This window comes from Macaca thibetana, chromosome 7, assembly GCF_024542745.1.
Source record: "Macaca thibetana thibetana isolate TM-01 chromosome 7, ASM2454274v1, whole genome shotgun sequence".
Lineage (NCBI taxonomy): Eukaryota > Metazoa > Chordata > Mammalia > Primates > Cercopithecidae > Macaca > Macaca thibetana.
The window spans coordinates 90874221-90894897 of NC_065584.1; the positions used below are offsets into that span (position 1 = coordinate 90874221).

Consider the following 20677-nt stretch of genomic DNA (forward strand, 5'->3'; position numbering starts at 1 on the left):
TTTTCTCTGCCTTTCCATTTCTATATTCCAGAACTTCCCTTCTCCCATCATTAAGAACCCTAGCTTGTACCAACATCAGTGCATTTGTTCATTTCCTTAATCCAGAGTTTCTTTGGTTATTTTATTTTATTTATGTATTTATTTATTGTATTTATTTATTTATTTATTTATTTATTTTTTGAGACAGGTTCTCACTCTGTTCCCTAGGCTGGAGTGCAGTGGAGCAATCTTGGCTCACTGCAACCTCCACCTCCTGGGTTCAAGCAATTCTCCGCCTCAGCCTCCCGAGTTGCTGGGACCACAGTTGCATGCTACCACGCCCAGCAATTTTTTTTTATTTTTAGTAAAGATGAGGTTTCACCATGCTGGCCAGGCTGGTCTCAAACTCCTGAGCTCAAGTGATTCACCCGCCTCAACCTCCCACAGTGCTTAGATTACAGGCGTGAGCCACATGTCCGGCCTGGAGTTTCTTAAAGGTGGCACTATTGACATTTTGGACCAGATATAATTCTTGATTTGGCGGGGAGGTGTTGGGAAGTCCTGTGTATTGTGCAATGTTTAGTAACATAACCTCACCACTATCCACTAGATGCCAGTAGCACCTCCCTCGAAGTCATGATCAATCCAGAATATCTCCAGACATTGCCAAATGTCCCCAAGGGGTGAAAACTGCCCCGGTTGAGAAGCACTGCCTACAACACGTATACAATTGTTTCAGAATTGTCTCATTTATACCATTACAAAAACAACAACAAAAATCACTAAAAAAGAGCTCCAGATTTGTTTGCAGTTTTTTCCCCACAGACTAAGGGGATATAGTAAAAATCCATGTTCAAAATTTAGATGGATCAGTTCGTTTCCTCCCTTTGCCCCCCATTAAGACTGTTACTCACTGACAATACAGTTGGGTTAGTATCTGTTTGCATTTAGTTTTAGGATGTTTCTCCCTCGTCCTTTTCTAAAAAAATTTTTTAAATATGTAGAACATTAACATGCGTCTCCAAGTCCAAACTATATTAAAATGTATAATCAAAGAATGGACACTTTCCTATACTTCCCCCTCGTAGGTAACCAATTTCAGTGCTTACTGATTTATCCTTACTGTGTTTCTTTTCTACAAATGTAAGAAGATACATGTGTGCTTTCTTATTTATCCATTTTACTTACAAAAGTAACACACTATACTTATGTTTCTGCAACTCTGCTTTTTTTCATTATTAGTTCACACTGACTTCATTTTTTCTACTGAATTTCAGTGTGAAGTCTAATATGTATTAATATGTTTTGTTAATACTATGAAAACAGCCTTAAAATCTAAAGCTTGATATGGCTTTCTTTTATAAACTGAACAAAAAACTCTAAATTGTAAAAGGTTAAAAGAAGAGCAGGGATTCTAGTCCAAATTATTCACATTTCATAGGCAAAAGAAACTGAGATTAAGAATTAACAGTCACAAAGTTCAGTCCAAAATATACACGTCACAAATATTAAGTATTGAACAAAATGCTAAACACTCAAGAAACAGACAAATTTTTTAAAAATCTTTCTACCTTCAAGAGAGCCACATGAATAAATGTCAATATAGTGCCACATTCAGTGACAAACAGGTACGTAATTTACTAATATAATAAAGGAGGGAGCAAGTAAGACTTTTGTTTGATTATTATTATTTGATTTCAAGTTTGTTAATGTTTCTTGGGATAGAGGGTACATGGTATGAAAGAACAGGACATCAAATTTGCATAAAACCACAAGGAGTTAGACTAGAGTAAGCACAGGGCATTTGTAAGAAAATGAAAAACAAACAAACAAACAAACAAAAAACTACCGTACAGGTAGGTAGAGGTCAGATTCCAAGAGAGACAGAGTTTATTTTAAATGTGATGAGAAGCCATCATTAGTTGTATTCTGGCTTTGCTACTGTGTGATCTTGGAAATGTCATTTGACTTCTCTATGTCTAACTAAGGAAGATAAGTAAGTAAATTAAGGAAGATAAGTAAGTAAAGTAAGGAAGATAAGTAAGTAAAATAAGGAAGATAATAATAACATATATGTTATGTGGCTATTCTGAAGAATAAACACATTGATGTGTGTAAAACTAAGTGCCAAGCACATTTAAAGTACTCTACAAACAGTACCCAGTATTTCAGCTCTAACATTCCATGGTTCTAATATCTATAAAGCACTTCTAAAAATGAAATATGTAATATTATTTGAAAATTATAATCTCTGCTAAGCAAAGATTAATATGCTTTACAACTCAAGGGACATCACAGTAAGTGCAATGGATTTACTGACAGGATGCTTTGTTGTCTGTGGGGCTTCTGACTACAGAGAGAAACACTGACTTTCTGTGCTTTTTTAAAGTTCGTTTCATTAAATGTTTACATGTTATTTACAAATAAACACTGTTAGGTATCTAGGCAACAATTTATATTCCTTTGGGTTCAACTATGAGAATAAAAGACGAAACAGAAAATACACTAGAATCATTAGAAACAATTCAGAGCAAAGAAGCCTATGACCACTGCTTCTTCTCCCCAGAGGCATAAACACAGTTTATGTCAACCACACACTGCTTAGAGACTATGCTAATAGTCGTGGGCAATTTAACAAAAAAATTTAGAATGAAAGAGTAGAAGAAAATGAAAATAACCAAGAAAAGATGAAAGAGGGACTGTAGTTAACCAACCCTGGAATCACCCTACTGTACTTCTCATTATATGAGATGACAAAATCTTTCCTGTTTTGATTAGCCTCTCTGTTACTTGCAGCAGAAAGCATCCTGATACACACATGCTGAAAATTTAAGAGCTGATTATAATCTGTTTCCAAAAGGGCAAAGAGATTATAGATCATTCAAAAATGTTTTAGTAGGTCATTTTCATATCAAGTCATAAATATTCTTTCTCTGAACTGTCATTTCATCTTATAATTTCTATTCGAGCCATAAAAACTGTACTAATAACATATCTAAAGTTCTGAGACCAAAATCATCTAAATCAAAATGCCAAATGATACTGAAGGCTAGAAACAGAAAGCAAAGTTACCTTACAAATAAATACAGACCATACCAAAAAAAAAAAAAAAAAAAAAAAAACCCCACACATATGGTCTTAAAAATGAAACTTCTCATACAGTTCTGAAGTTGACTGTTTCTGATATCCTATAGGTAACTCAACATGGCAGTCTTTCTAAGAAAAAATGATGTGTGAGTTAAGTCCTCAAAAACTGCTGAACAGCAGCAGTGCTGGGTGACAGAAGATAGCATTCAAAGAAGAGCAAGCAATTCTTATAAGATACATAGATCATAATCACATGAAAAAAGACAAATTAATAAATGACTGGAACAAAGACAAGGCAGGAGACAGTGGAAGAGTAACATGTTGATTTGGCTTCCTGAAATCAAAAGCACCTTATAAGACTGCTTCAAAATTCTCTCACATCCAGCCAACCAATCAAAACCCAATTATCTGTTTCAGACAGGTTCTGCTAGCATCAGGAGATAGGCTTTTTCTTACTGTAATAAGAAGCCCCATGGCCACAGCTCTCAATGGTGTACCCATCGACCGAAAGAAAACCAAGTATAACATTACAGGTATTCAGTACCCAAAAGATGTCCCTTGTCATCAACTGTCAGTAAAAAGGTGGAAGGCACATGATAGGTGATATATATATTTTAGTATATGCCTAAGATTAGATCTCTCTGTAAAGGGCTTACTGAAAACCGAGTACTCCAAAAGCCAGATCCCAAAGGAGCTACACTGTTAATACTATGCTTAATTGCCTCTCACTACTTTTTAGTAGGCAGCAGAAAGTACTGGTAAGGTAAGTCTGAACTCTGATGCTAAAAGAAGCCAATATTTAAGATGCATTATACTATGTCACCTCATTGACTTCATTTCCGTTTGTCTTCTCAAAACTAAGGAAGAAACAGAAGAAATTTAAAGGATGGAGTGAATACAGCAAGATTAAGATGCAGTCCTATACAAATGCTAACAATTAACTGACAAAAAAAAAACTAGTCAAGATATCAATATTGTAATTTTGTCTAATTTATTCACAGATATTATAAAATGGATACACATTTCCTTGAAAATATTTTCTCATTTTATCTTTTCTAACATTAATAAAGAAGTCTTTACTTTGTATACATGTAAAATACCTATTATTTATTTTTAAGTATTTCAATTTTCTCAGCTGTTTGTTCTCTAAGTTCAATCTATAAGTTTAAACATTGAGATCTAATTCTTTTTTTTTAAGAACGAGACTGACTGTGGTTTGACATATGAGAACCACTAAATCTAATCGTGTTCCCCAGCGATATTTTCTTATTTTTAAGTCAACACAGTTTTTATTTTTAAGTAGTGTAACATAAAAGAGTCCATTTTGAATCCAAGTTCCACTAAATAGCTATTAGTGATCTTGACCAAGTCACTTACTTGCTCAGCCACAGTTTCTTATTTTTAAAATGAGGCAAAAACCATACTTCACAGGCCATGTGAATGTTGATGTAAATAAGAAACTATATCAAATTATCTATGGTACAATGTGCAGTATACACAGGTCTTCCATAGAAGTTCAATACTAAATGGTTTCTCAGTCATTCTGTTTTGTTTGGTTGGTTGGTTCAAATTTCACAGAGAAGTGGCATATGGTAGTGGTTAACAGGACAGGTTCTGCAGCATGCCCGCCTAGATTCAAACCTCAGCTCCACCACTTACTACATGTGTTGCCTTGAGGAAGTTACTCAATTTCTCTAAGTTTCAGATGCCAAATCTTTAAAATACTGGACTAATGATAATGCTCATAAGCTTGTAAAGATTAAGAGATAACACACATAAAGTATTTGGCCTAGTAATCTGCACATGTGCTCAATAATGTTGGTCATTATTATTACCATTACCTAATATTAAAAACTGTAAAATAATGCAATAACCATTACTTAATAAAGTGATAATCATACTTAATATTAAAAACTGTAAATTAACAAGTACAAAAACACTCACAACACATGCACTCAAGTTGCTGTGAAGTCTCCATAAAAGACAAATACCAGAAATTCAGCTTATCAGCCTACTGCAAAGGCCTCAGCCAGAGCTACATCACTAGCCTAACTGGCTATGTCCAACCACATTCTCAGCTACCCAACTTAGATATCCCACAGGTATCTCAAAACCTGACATTTTCTTAAACCAAACACACCAAGCCAATTCCTTTTCTGTACCAGCCACTGTTCACCTTTAGCCTAAGCATTGCAACAACCCCCTAACTGGTCTCAGCAGGCACTTTTATTTCCCTCCAATGCAATTTCCTCATTTCATTACAGCAACCTTTTAACATGCCAATATAATCGTGTCACTTATCACTGTTCTTAAAAGCGCAAGCCTTTAACATGGCCTAGAAGGCCCTGCCTTATCCTGTCACTCCTCTACTCAAGGAACTCCTCATTCCATGCCACGCTTCCTCTTGCCCAGCAAGATTCTTGACACAGGCTGTTACGTACTTAGAAAGCTCTTAACTCCTTTCTGTTTCAGGGCCTTCACACATACTACCACCTTGCTTTCTCTCAGTAGGTCTTATCCCAAGCCCTTCTCCTCACTGACAGTCCTATCTATCCTTTGTGTCTCAGTATTACCATTATTTCCTCAATGAAATGTTCCCTAACATCCAAACTATGTTAGGATTTTTAATACACTTTCCTAACAAACTGTACTTCTCTCTTACGGCATTTACCTCAACTGTAATTACTTTCTTATACAATTAAATGTTCAATTTCTTTTCCCCCAACCAAACTGTAACCAAGGGAGAAGATTAAGTCTGTTGTATTTACTCCTATAACCTCAGCTGCTACCAATTGTTGCTTAACGAATGAAAGCAAAAGTCAAAGTATGAGATTTACAAGCTCAGGCTGTTGGACATTCTCTAAGAACCAACTTTTTGGAGTTATAAGTTATTGTTGGGCTTGGCGCGGTGACTCATGCTTGTAATCCTAGCACTTTGGGAGAGTAAGCTGAGAGATCACTTGAGCTCAGAAGTTCAAGACCAGCCTGGGCAACATAGTGAGACCTCATCTCTAAAAAAAAAAAAAAAAAAGAAGTTATTCTTCACTGAACTGCAGAAGGGAAGGTAACTTAATATTTATTAAATATCTTCTACATTTATCAGTAGCTGTGTTAGACCTTAATATATATTATTTCATGTAACAGTAAGAATAACCCTGTGAGGTAGATGGCATCTGTTCCACCTCCTGAATGAAGCAACTACGAGTCAAAACAATTAGTACTCACCCTAAGTCACACAAGGAGGCAGAGTTGAAATTTTGGTGCTAATATCATGTCTTTTTCCATAACAGTACATTATCACCACCAGGAACTATTTAAATAGTGGTCAAAAATGTCACTGATGTGATAAAACTTTCAAGGAGCCATCTAACTCCAATTTCATGAGTTTATGGTACTTTTCAGTAGCAGAATATTAAAACAATTTCTACTAAGTTGTGTATGGCTGCACAAGGGAAACTAGAGCATGTGGAAGGACCATTACATTGCAATAGTTACCTTTAAAAGGCAATTTATCTGATGCTACAATAGGCTGTCAAAATACAAATGCCTTGAGCAGTTATCAGCTAACTTAAGAGTTCTGACCTCCTCAAAGGTCTCCATTTCCCAATCCCTCCTGCTCTGCATATCAACACCGATAACCTTTCCCTGCCTTCCACTGATACACTGTAGTTTCAAGCATTTGCAAAGGAACTTGAGCTTCTTACTTCCCTCTACTACTCCTGCTTCAAGGTACCTTTAAAAAAATGGTACCTTGAAAGAAATGGCTCCTCTCAATCTCAATTATTAAAGACTTAGAGGAATCACAATTGCTAGATTACCCACAGGGATGACCCTAGGAGGGGTGGCTGGGGGGACTGTTAAAGTGTGTATAGTTTAGACTGAGGTTCTCTCAGTTCCTACTGCCGTTTACTATTGTTGCATAAAACAATAACTAGATAGTTCAATAAATGGATCAATAAAACTCACTGATTTAATGCAGTGGTTCTCAACTTAAAAGGATACCGGATTCAAATGAGGAACTAAAACATATACTCTGCATGCACAAACTTGCCCTAGACCCACAATAAAACTATCAAATCATAATTGAGACTAATATCCAAGCAAGAGTACTTTTTAAAAGCTCCACAGATTATGATGATGTACATCTTTAGTTCACAGCCTCTGTTTTATTCTATTACAATATTAAACTCCTTATTCAAACACTGATTGGCTATGTGCAAGAGTGAAGTAGCAAAATCATACAAATGAATCAATTCCTGACTGTATTATATCTACCCACTGCAATTTATACACACATTTATGTCCTTCATTTCCATAGAAAAGTATCTCTCCCGTTTCCTTGAATTACATGGTTTTCTTGGTCTTTTCCTTTTTTTTTCTCACTTGCTAAAGAAGAATACAAGAAGAATTTTATATTCTTCACATTTCTGAAGGAAAAATAGTTTCAACACACCAAAGTAGGGAGAACATACATTCTGGTTTACCTGAGACAGGTAAATCCCAGTTTATGTCTATTATGCAGGTGTAAGTAAGACCCTTTACTGTCTAAAGTATCCAGGTTAGATAGCAGTAGTTTATTAGAAGCATACCACTGTTTTCCTTTTCTTATTTTTAAGAGACAGAATTTCCACTCAGTTACCCAGATTGGAACGCAATCGTAGCTCAACCTCCCAGGTTCAAGGAACCCTCTCATCTCAGCTCCTCTCCCCTGCCCCTGACTCTAATTTTTAAAAAAATTTTTTGAAGAAACGGGGTCTCACTGTGTTATTCAGGGTGGTGTCTTCAATTCTATATGATTTTTAAGTTGAATTTAAATATGGTATTTGAATGGTATTCATATACCGTGAAACTTACCTTTTTAAAGTGTATAATTCAGTGTTTTTTGTTTGTTTTTGGAGAAGACTCTCGCTCTGTCACCTAGGCTGGAGTGCAGCAGCACGATCTCGGCTCACTGCAAGCTCCGCCTCCCAGAGTCACGCCATTCTCCTGCCTCAGCCTCCCGAGTAGCTGGGACTACAGGCGCGCACCACCACGCCCGGCTAATTTTTTTTGTATTCTTTAGTAGAGACAGGGTTTCACCCTGTTAGCCAGGGTGGTCTGATCTCCTGACCTCGTGATCCACCCACCTCAGCCTCCCAAAGTGCTGGAATTACAGGCGTGAGCCACAGCGCCCAGCCCAGTGTTTTTTTTTTAACTGTATTCACAAAGCAGTGCAACTATTACCACTATCTAATTATAGAACATTTTTATCATCCCAGAAAGAAATTTGATATTCATTAGCAGGTATTCCCCATTCCTTCCTCTCCCTAGTCCCCAGCAAATACTAATCTACTTTCTGTCTCTATGTAATTTGCCTATTCTAGAAATATAAAATTATACAATCTGTAGCTTTTTGTGTCTGGCTTCTCTCACTTAACATGATGTTTTCAAGGTTCATCTGGGTTATAACATTAATCAGTACTTCATCCTTTTTTGGCTGAATAATATTGTACTGTATGGATACACTGTATTTCATTTACCCATTCAACAGGTGACGGGCATTTGAGTTGATTCCACTTTGACTATTATGAATAATGCTGCTATGAATAATGGTGCACAAGTTTTTGTGCGGACATATACTTTAAATTCTCCCAGATATATTGCCAGAAGCAGAACTGCTGGGTCATATGTTAACAATATTTAACTTTTGGAGGAACTGCCAGACTACCCTCTAAGGAGTCTGAAGTATTTCGCATTCCCACCAGCAAAGCATGAGGATACCAATTTCTCCACATTCTCTCCAATACTTGTTATTTTCTGTCCTTTTTTATTATGCCATCATGGTGGATGTGAAGTGGTATCCTGTTGTGGTTTTAACTCTGCACTTCCATAACAATTAATAACATTAAGCATCTTTTCATGTGCCTATTGGTCATTTACTTATCTTCTTCAGAGAAAATCCTTTTTGAAGTTGGGTTACTGTCTTTTCATTGCTGAGATGTAAGAGTTCTTATATTCTGGATACTAACGCTTACAAACATGTGATCTGTAAAAACCTTCTCCCACTCATCAAGTTTTTTTTGTTTTATTTTGTTTTGTTTTTGAGGCAGAGTCTCGTTCTGTCACCCAGGCTGGAGAGCAGTGGCACATTCTCAGCTCACTGCAACCTCCACCTCCCAGGTTCAAATGATGCTCCTGCCTCAGCCTCCTGAGTAGCTGGGATTACAAGTGCCTGCCACCACGCCTGGCTAATTTCTATATTTTTAGTAGGGATGGGGTTTCACCATGTTGACCAGGTTGGTCTCGAACTCCTGACCTCAAATGATCCGCCCACCTCGGCCTCCCAAAGTGCTGGGATTATAGGCATGAGCCAACACACCTGGCCTCATTTTTCTTGATAGTGTCCCTAGAAGCAAAATGTTTTTAATTTCGCTGAAGTCCAATTTACCTATTTCCTCTTTGGTTTTATCTAAGAAATCATCGCCAAATACAGGATCATGAAGACTTAGCCTACATAGTTTTAGCTCTTACATTAAGTATTTGATCCACTTTGAGCCAATTCTTGTATATGGTGTTAGGGGTATGAACACCATTTGTTAAAAAGGCTATTTCCCTCCATTGAACTGTCTTGGCATCATTGTAAAAAAAGAAAATTTGTTTTAATTAAAAAAAAAAAATCAATTGGCCATAAATGCAAGGGTTTATTTCTAGACTGTTAACTCTGTTCCATTGATTTGTTTATCCTTATGCCAGTAACATACTGTCTAGGTTACAGTAGCTTTGTAGTAAATTCTCAAATTCAAAAGTGGGAGGCCTCCAACTTTATTCTTTTTAAAGATTGTTTTGGCTATTCTAGGTATCTTCAATTTCTGTATGAATTTGAGGATCAGTTTGTCAATTTCTGGCGGCGGGAGAAGACCAGCTGGACTTTGATAGGAATTGTGTTAAATATGCTGATTTGGGATGACTGCAATCTTAACAAGATTAAACCTGCCAATCAATAAAGATGGTACATCTTTGCATTTATTTAGGTCTTCTTTAATTTCTGTCAATGATGCTTTCTAGTTTTCGGTGTACAGGTGCTCTGTGTCTTTTGTGAAATTTATTCCTAAGAACTGTATTATTTTGATAATACTATAATTTTTGTAATTTCATTTTTGGATTGTTCACTGCCAGTGTTCTATACGATTATTGATTTCAAACACTTTCAGTAATATAAAAGAAGGTTAATTTAAAATCTTTACTGTATTTAAATACGATACCCTGGGTCCTCTAAACAGTATCTACTAGAAGGAAAAAAATTGATCTAAATAAGTAAGAAACCCAAGTGGCTGTCTACTTTGCTAAAAGATTATGAAAAACCAGAATCAAGAAATGCCAGATAACTTTAACACCAATTTTAATATGAGACAATGCAACTACATTCCACACACAAAAATGATGCCATATATTTTCTTATAAAATACATAAATAAAAAACCCACTCATACTGTATACTCTCTTTGTCAAGCTTGAGGTGAATTATCCTATAATTTGTAACACAATGGCAGACTCTTTACCCTTATGGAATTATCTTCTAATTACTTTTAATATAAGAAAACTTTTCTTTGTTCCCACTAAACTAATACGTTTTAATTAATGTTTACAATTAAATCCAGGCAAAATTTCAAATTCTAAATTAGCCTGAGACTATCATAAGCTATTATTTTATGGAAAATGACTAAGGTATTCCATTTGAGCCTGAACTGTACATGCTATATTATCATATGTTTTTAAAATACAACATTATGTTATATGAACACAATCACAGCTATAAAGAAATGATTCGATAAAAACATAAACTGTACTTTGAATATAAAGCTCATAGACTTAATGGTCATTACTTGAAAGTGCAGTTTGGCTTTACGTAACTTTCATAAAGCCAGAACATACCCTACAAATACACTAATTTTATGAAGTTCTGAATTCAATTAGGTTATTATACATTTTTAGGTAAAATTCAAAAATACTAACATCTGATTCAAGAAATAAGATCAATAAAAGTACAAAAATTTGGACAGCATTGAGAAAAATAATCTCATACTAACAAGAAGAGAGCAAGAAATCACTATGACCCAAAGCCATCATGAACAATGTTGTGCCACGCACATGGGCCTGGGGCCAAGAGTGAGCAGGTGGGGTCTGAAAGCCAACTTGTCTTCCACTTTCTAACACCCTAACCCTAGCAGAAGCCACTATTTACTTAAAATCAGAGGGCCTTTTCCAACTTTGCAAAGACTAGCTGTGGTCTAGCTATGATACCTGTAAACTATCTACTTGTTCAAAAAGTTAAGACAACTGAAATACTGAATATTGGTACCTTTGCCTAAAATCAAAACAACAAAATAGCACTTTTTCTTTTTTTTGAGATGGAGTTTCACTCTTATTGCCCAGGCTGGATTCCAATGGTATAATCTCAACTCACTGCAACTTTCACATCCCAGGTTCAAGTGATTCTCCTGCCTCAGCCTCCCAAGTAGTGGGGATTACAGGCACCTGCCACCACACCCAGCTAACTTTTTGTATTTTTAGTAGAGACGGGTTTCACCATGTTGGCCAGGCTGGGTCTCAAACTCCTGACCTCAGGTGATCCACCCACCTCGGCCTCCCCAAGTGCTGACATTACAGGCGTGAGCCACCACGCTCGCCCAAAACATCACTTTTTATCATGTGTTTATCTATTATGTTTTAGGTAAAATAGTCAATACACCAAAATAAAAACAGGATAGGAGGAGGGGAGAAATCACCTAAAAACCCAAAACATGGTTTAAAAGATGGCATCTTTCTATTTTAATTTGGCTTTCTCTGATTAATAACAAGTTACATATTTTTGTACGCTTCCACACAGTGTTTTTAGATTAGAGACATTCAGAGCTGAATGGGGAAAAACAAAAGCAGCTTAGGGGTAAATTGTTCACAGCCTATTCCTATTAGACGCTATTCCTATTAGTGAAATATGCAACATGTTTTACACAATGAATAGCAAATACAGTGCAAGTACCTTACATTCACAGTGAAATTAACTAAATTTGATTAAAACTGGAAGCAATTTTTTTTTGTAATGTCAATAATCACTCCCTTCACTTAAATGCAAAAGTTGTTCAGAGTTTTTTTAAGTTGGGCCTCCTTAAACAGGACATACGATTATTTTAAAACTATGTAAACCGTTAGTTGATCATGGTAAATCATCCAAACTACTAACTTCAAAATTTTTATCTGGATGACCAGTCTATAAAATATCAAATATCAATGAATTATAATTTGATTTTGATTGAGTGATTCATGTCTTTTACTACCTCAATTCATTTCTACAAAGCACAGCAAGACTATCGCTCAAAACTCCTACGGGAGATTATAAGAATTGAAGATATAATCACAGGGCACCCTGAACTCCTTAGAGATAAGCATAATATTACGAAAATCATTAGAAAGGAGACTTTGTAAACTGTCCCTGTTAAGAGGAGAGCCCCTCCATCCATGGTCTTTCATTCTCAGATTAATTATACCTACATAAAGAACAATGTCCTGTCTTCACATGGGACACAAAAGAGAAATAAAGGATACAGCAAGGCAAGGCATAGAAATGAAAATGAGATTCTAATCCTCTACCACCAACAACTCACTCTCAAAATTAATGCCCCCTCATTTGTAAAATGCAGATACTTATGCCTATCTCAAATACTTCTCAGGATGTCATAACTACTGGAAAAAAAAAGTTTTACAAATAATTAAATCACACAAAAAGATGAATTATCATTACTAGAAATAATCTCGGTTCTCTACATTATGATTCAAATATCAAATACATTAAAACGTTTTAACCTCATATCATCTGAATCAAACCTGTGTATAAATGCTGCTCTAAGTCTAACCTTATCTGTATTTATTCAGTAAAATATGATTTTGAGTATACATCAGAGATGTAAAAATACATAAAACAAAAATTCACAATTCAAGGACTGATTACAAACTCAAGTTACAATTCAGATCTAAGAGAATATGATAAGCACTCCTGAAATCACCCACTATTCAACAATCATTAAATCCCTCCTCCACCACACCTAGGAGTCAACTATTTTCCTGATTATTGTGGTAGCAACTCTCTTCTGTTTTTTTTGTTGTTACTCATTTTCTGTTTCATGGCATAAGCACAGATCCCTAAACATCACGGCTTATTTTACCTGTTTTATTTTTGCATATTTTGTTTTTATTTTATATCAGTGGAATCACATATAATGTGTGATTTCTGGCTTCATTTGAGAAACATTTTGTGATATTTATCTGTAGCTGTAGTTCTTCCATTTTTCAGCTGTAAAGTACTCCATTGTATGAATGTATCATGATTTTATTTATGTAGCCAACTATGATGAACATCATATTGAGTGTGAGGCTATTACAAACAGCTACCAATGTTCTTTAATACATCTCTCCACATACATGTACATGTATTACTCAAGTGTATACCCATGAAAAGAAATTAACGGGTCACAGGGTATGTAAATGTCAAGATGTTTCTTAAAGTGGCTGAGTTCCCATAACCTAACACCCTCTCAAAAACTTGTACTATAAATTCCTTTTTAAAATTTCAGCCATTCTAGTGGGCATATGATGGAGCCTCTTTGTAGTTGTAATTCGCATTTCCCAGGTTATTAATAAGGTTAAGTACTTTTTTCCCCACATTTCTTAAATATCTGAATTTCTTTTGTGAAGTATTTTTCATGTCTCTTGCCCATTTTTCTATTGCATTGTCTCTGTCACAATGATTTGTAGAAGTGCTTTGAATATTCTGATACATGTCTTTTGTCTGTTAAAGGTACTGCAAATATCTTCTCAGCTCTGGCTTGCTTCCCTTTTCTTAATGGTGACTTTGCAGGAACAAAATTTCTTAATTTTAAGGTAGTCAAAATTATCAATTTTTTAATATTTGCCGTTTTTATTTTTTTTAAGAAATATTTTCCTAGCCAAAGAGCATGAACCTGTTCATCTATATTAGCGTCCACAAGTTTCAGTTTTGTCTTTCATGTTGAAATATACAAATCATCCTTAAACTGATTTTTGCATATGGTATGGAACATAAGTCATCTCTTTCCATATAGATTATCGCTTGTTCCAGGATGACTTATTGAATAATTCTTTCCCTACTACTCTAAAGTGTGCGTTTTGTCATAAAGCAAGTGTCCGTGTACATGTGAACCCTTTTCCAGGCATTTAATTTATTTTGTTTTTATACTTGTGGCTTTATTTCATGAATTAATGACTGTAGATTTATATAAGTTTTTAACAGAGAAAGTTCTTCCACTATGATCTTCTTTCAAGACTACTTTAGGCTATTCTTGAGTCACAAAATTTCCTTTAAAACCCAACACAGGCCGTGATCTCGGCTCACTACAACCTCTGCCTCCCAGGCTCAAGTGATCCTCCCAACTCAGCCTGCTGGGTGGCTGCGACTACAGGCTGTGTGCCACAGTGCCTGGCTAATTTTGTATTTTTTGTAGAGACAAGGTTTTGCCGTGTTGCCCAAGCTGGTCTCAAACTCCTAGGCTCAGGCGATCCACCCATCTTTGGCCTCCCAAGGTGTTGGCATTACAGACATGAGCCACTGCACCCAGCCCTTTTTTTTTTCTTTTTAAACCTGCGAGAATCTAAAAAGTACTGTAAAGCTCCTTAGGCCCTGAGCCAAGAATCCTACAAAAAAAGCATACCAATTTACCTGTTCATGCTTTATGTACAAGGTTTACCTTTCAGGCATAAAGAAGAATGTAATGTCTGTAAATGTACTGAACAAATCTAAGCTTTCAACACTGTTGGTAGCTTGGATGTTCACCTTGCACAATACAGTTCAACTTTGGAAGTTGTGATAGGCAGAATAATTACACAGGAAAGATAATCACATCCTAAATTGCCAGAACCTGTGAATATGTTACATTACATGGAAAACGAGAATTAAGGTTGCAGATGGAATTAAAGTTGGTAATCATTTGTCCTTAAAATAGGTAAATTAATTTGGATTATCTGGGTTGGCTCAAAGTGAACACATCTTTAAAAGTGGAACAGAGGCAGGACACAGCGGCTCACACCTATAATCCCAGCACTTTGGGAGACCAAGGCAGCCAGATCACTTGACGCCAGGAGTTCGAGACCAGCCTGGCCAACATGGCAAAACCTCGTCTCTACTAAATAAACCAAAAAAAAAAAAAAAGTTGGGTGTGGTGATGCGTGACTGTAGACCCAGCTACTTGGAGGATGAGGCACGAGAACAGCTTGAACCTGGGAGGTGGAGGTTGCAGTGAGCAGAGATTGCACCACTGTACTCCAGGATAGGTGACAGAACAAGATTCTGTCTCAAAAACAAACAAACAAACAAAAACAAAATAGCAGAACACAAAAAAGACAAATAACAAAATTTTTGGAATACTGATTGGGATTACTTTGAATTGAGAATAATCCTCAGAAGAGCATGGAGTATAGCCCTCAAAAGCATATAACCTTAACAGGCAGTAAATTAACCCCACAATAAAGGCTTCTCTGGACCAACACTGACAAGCTTAAACAAAAAGATTCAGCTGATACCAATTTATATATGTACAAAAAGTCCAACACTATATAGAAGATACAAAAAACAACAACAACAACAAAAACCCTTCACCCAACAATGTCAAATCACAATGTCCAGCAGCCAAACATTACAGGGAATGAGAAGAGGCAAAAAAATGTGGCCCATGTAATAAAAGTCAATCAATATGAAGAGATCCAAAAATGATAAAGTTAATGGAATTGACAAGGGCATTAAAAAATGATTATAAATAAACCTACTATGCTACAGAAGGGAAAGAAAAATAAGAACATGAGAAGAATAATGAAGAAATAAAACTTCCAGAGATGAAAAATGATTTTCAGAAATTAAAAACACCCTGGATGGGATTATTCATTGTGGAAGAAAAGATCAGTGCACTTGAAGGCATGGTACTATTAACCAACCAATAAAGCACAGAAAGAAAAAAATGAAAAACAAAAGCAGTATCAGTGCTAAGAGAGACAATATTTCAAATATATAACTAAAATTACACGGGAAACAAAAACAAAAACATTTGAAGAAATAGTGGCCAACATTTCCAAATTTGGTTTTAAACAATAAACTAAAAAATCTAGGCAGCATTATTGCAAAGAAAACCATACAAGGCCCATCATAATCAAATGACTAAAGCCCAGTAATAAAGTCTTAAGAGTAGCCAAAGAAAATAGAAAACTTACATACAGGGAACAAAAGGTAAGAACAGCAGACTTTTTGTCAGAAACTATGCAAACTATTTCACAAACTATTTCACAAAATTTAACAGTGACAAAGACCTAATTCATCAAGAAAACGTAAAAACCCTTATTACGCATGCACCTAATAATAATAGAGCCTCCAAACACATGACCCAGTAAAAGGAAAAATAAATCCACAATTAAAGTTGAATATTTGAACACTCCTCTCTCAGAAATTATTGAAACAAATAGAAAATCAAAAGGGACACAGAAGTCTTAAAGAACACTATCAACCAATTTGACCTAGTTAATTAACATCTTTAGAAAACTCCACTAAGCACATTCTTCTTTACTAACACTGGCTGGGCATGGTGGCTCACACCTGTAATCCCAGCACTTTGGGAGGCCAAAGCAGACAGATCACTTGAGGTCTGCAGTTCAAGACCAGCCTGGTCAACATGGCAAAACCTCGTCTCTACCAAAAACACACACACACACACACACACACACACACAAAAAAATTAGCCAGGTGTGATGGCCGCATGCCTGCAGTCCCAGCTAATCAGGAGGCTGAGGTTGGAGGACTGGTTGTACCCAGGAGGTGGAGGTTGTAGTGAGCCAAGATCACACCACTGCACTCCAGTCTCGGTAACAGAGTGAGACTGTCTTAAAAAAAAAAAAAAAAAATTTACTAACACAGACCACCACAACTGTGCCTTATGATAAATCTCAACAAGTTGACAAGAACTTACATCACACAAAGGATGTTCTTGGACTACAGTAGAATTAAATTAGAGACCTGTAAGAGAAAGAAATCTGGAAAATTAACAAAATATTTGAAAATCACATGGGTCAAGGAAAAAAAATCACAGTGGAAATTTTAAAATACTCTGAACTCCATGTAAATGAACACACAACATTACTAACTTTGTAGGATGCAAAACAAAGGAAAATTAAAAGATTAAATACTCTTTTAGAAAAAGAAGGAAGTTTCCAAATATCAGGAACAAAAAAGGGGATAGCACTACAGATTCTTCAAATGTAAAAGAACAGGGATCCTAAAACACAACTTCGTGCCACTAAATTAGACAACTTACATAAAATAGACAAATTCTTTGAAAAAGAAACAACTAAAGCTTATTTAACAAGAATTAACATAAATCCATGAGTTAAAGAAACTGAATTCATAATTTTGTTACACTAGGTAGCTAGTCAGACATGAGCAGGGCAGGAGAAGCTACACACACACACACACACACACACACACACACCACACACACACACACACACCCCCTACCCCCCCCCCACCATCACCAGCTGATGGTCAGGCAGTTGTTAAACTGTCTCTCTAAAATGATAATTGGTCGCGGCCCACGCCAGTGAAAGGCAGTCTCCCAACAGATAAAAAACACCTGAAGCCGGTGATCAGCAGCTTCCCTATAACATCTCAGGAGTTGGACGAGTGGGCTCCAGCATGCACATTAAGAGGCAAAATGGTGGCGTTTAACTGGTGTATGACCTCCTAGGACACTGGACTGGTAAGGGAAGAATACTTCAAGGAAACATGCATACGACTTCAGTAAACACACTGCACAGGCTCCCCTCCCAAGCGCTAGGCCACTGTGAATGTAGACGGCCCACCCCAAGGGAAAAATCAGGGCAGAAGGGACACAAGACTCCAGAAGTATGCCAACATATAAAACCCTGAGTCAAAAGTCAAACCAAGCACTGATCTCTCAAGTTGCCCACTTGGCCCTCTTCCAGGTGTTCTTTACTTCCTTTCATTTCTGTTCTAAAGCTTTTAAATCAACTTTCACTCCTGCTCTAAAACTTGCCTCGGTCTCTCCTTCTGCCTTATACCCCTCAGTCGAATTCTTTCTTCTGAGAAGGCAAGAACTGAGGTTGCTGCAGACCCATGCAGATTCACCGCCGGTAACAGTTTAAAACCTTCCCACAAAGAACCTCCAGGTCCAGAGGTCTTCATTGGTGAATTCTACCAAACACCTAAAGAAGAAATAACATCAATTCTATGCAAATTCTTCAAGAACAAGAAATTTTAACTCATTCTATGAGACCAGCATTACCCTGACACACACACACACACACACACACACACAAGCAGGCAAAAACTACAATCCAATGCCTTCTAGGAACGTAGACTTTTTAAAAGAGTCAATGCAGTTTTAGCAAGTGAATCCAGCAATATACAAGAAGTGTAACACATCATGACCAAGTGATAATTATCCTAAGAATACATGAATGGTTGGTTAAATATTTAAAATCAATCAATATAACTGACCACGTGCACAGACAAACAGGAGGAGAGGTAGGTGACCATGTCAATAGATGCAGAAAAAACATTTCACCAAAATTCAACACCTATTCATGAAAAGGAGAGGGGGGAAACAACAACAACAACAACAACAACCTCTTACCAAGAGCTAGTGAAAAACTTAGTTTTCTACCTAAGATCAGAAGTAAGGCAAGGATGTTAGTTCTCACCACTTCTATTCAACATTGCACTGGGACTACCAACCAGTGTAATAAAGCAAGCAAAAGTAATAAAAGGTGCATAAATTTAAAAGGAGGAAATAAGATAGTCTTTATTCACAGAGAAGATAATGGTCTACATAGACTATTTGAAGAAATCTACAAAAAAGCCACTAGCACTAATAATTAATTTAGCAATATTACAAATTATAAAGTTTTATATAAAAATCAATTTTACCTTTGTATCCTAGCATCAATCAATTGGAAAATGATATTCTTTTAAATTCCCATTTATAATAACATAAAATTAAAATAATTAGAGATGAATTTAACAAAATATGTGTCACACCATTACACTGAAAACTACAAGACACTGCTGAGAAAAAATAAAGACGATTTAAATGAATAGAGGTACCAAGCTCATGCATTAATAAGATTCAATATCCTCAAGAAGTCAATTCTCCCAAATTGATCTCTAGGGTAAAAACATTCATAATCAAGATCCTGTTAGGCTTTTTTTGGAGAAATTAAAAAGCTGATTCTAAACTACATAGAAAGAAATAAAAAGGATCCAGAACAGAAGAAACAACTTTGAAATAGAAGAACTTAGAGGATTTACATTACCAGATTTTAAGATTTACTATAAAGCTTCAGTAATCAAGACAATGAAGCATTGTCATAAGGATAGATATATAGATCAATAGAACAGAGTTCTGAAAAAGACCCACACATAATGGCCAATTAATTTTCAACAATGTGCCATGATAATTCAACAGGCGAAAATATAATCTTTTCAAAAAAACTGCTGGAACAATGTGATATCTATATTCAAAGAAATAAACTTCAACCCTTACCTCACACCATATACAAAAATCAATTCAAAATGGATCACTGACCTAAATGTAGTAGCCCAAAGGAGTTCTAAGACATGAAGGAAAGCCAGGAGAAATTCTGTCTAATCCCTATGACAAACCTCCAATTTCTACTGCAGCAGAATTGTAAGGAAAATCTCGAATCTGAGCTTCGCCAGTTAACATATTAATCTATTCAAAAAGAAAGGGCATTTCCAATCTAAGTACAAAAGTTAACTCCTAAGCAAGTAGTTATTAACTCAGGCACAACCCATAGAACTACAGAAGGCCCGTCATGAAGAGTAAGATACTGTCTACATCCTTAGAGACTAGTAGAGGAAGCAGCATAGAGGATTCCCTAAAATTTAAACACGACTCAAAATATAACATATGAAGTTATACCCACAGTCATCACTGAGGTTCAGAGAAAGTACAGAGTTCTCAGCCATGGGCATGAGTGCTTTAGCTCATATCACTCAGTTTCCAGCAGTTAATGAACAAAGTAAACAGATGAGAAACGTAAGTAAAATCCTTGCTTAGCATCTGTGGAGTGGGAAATTGGTTCCAGGATCCCCCATGGATACCAAAATCCTAGACACTCAAGTCTCTTATATAAAAATGGTGTGGTATTTGTATACAACCTACACAAATCCTCCTATATTTTGAATCATCTCTAGAATATTTATAATATCTAATGCAATGTAAAATTTTTATTGGTGCATTATTTTTTATTGTTTTGAAGTATAGGGTTTTTTTTATCCACAGTTGGTTGATCCACAGATGAGGAACCTATGGATAGAAAGGGCCAACTATAATGATGAGAAAAGAAGAAAAAGATTTACAGAAGACTAACCATGGTTTATATTTTAAAATGAGAATTAAACTCCACTATTCCCATCCCATCTACACATACACAAGTTTTAAACTGAAGGTACTTTGTATCAGCTGGATAAACAGGCCCTTTTCTCCTAGTCTCCTAAACTAAAAGATTATCAATCATTAAAT

The 20677-nt window shown here is 36.0% G+C and overlaps 1 protein-coding gene across 10 annotated transcripts in view; it reads right to left on the minus strand.

Moving 5' to 3' along the window:
- The window catches only part of MEF2A (myocyte enhancer factor 2A), a 160761-nt gene that overhangs the window by 105782 nt on the left and 34302 nt on the right, over window positions 1–20677 (minus strand). For 3 of the 10 annotated variants that reach the window (XM_050798589.1, XM_050798591.1, XM_050798585.1), the window contains exon 3: window positions 18167–18335. The exons of the other annotated variants lie outside the window; for them this stretch is intronic. The gene's annotated coding sequence lies outside the window, so the exon portion shown is untranslated. The remainder of the gene's footprint in view (window positions 1–18166; window positions 18336–20677) is intronic. 10 annotated transcript variants of the gene reach the window in all.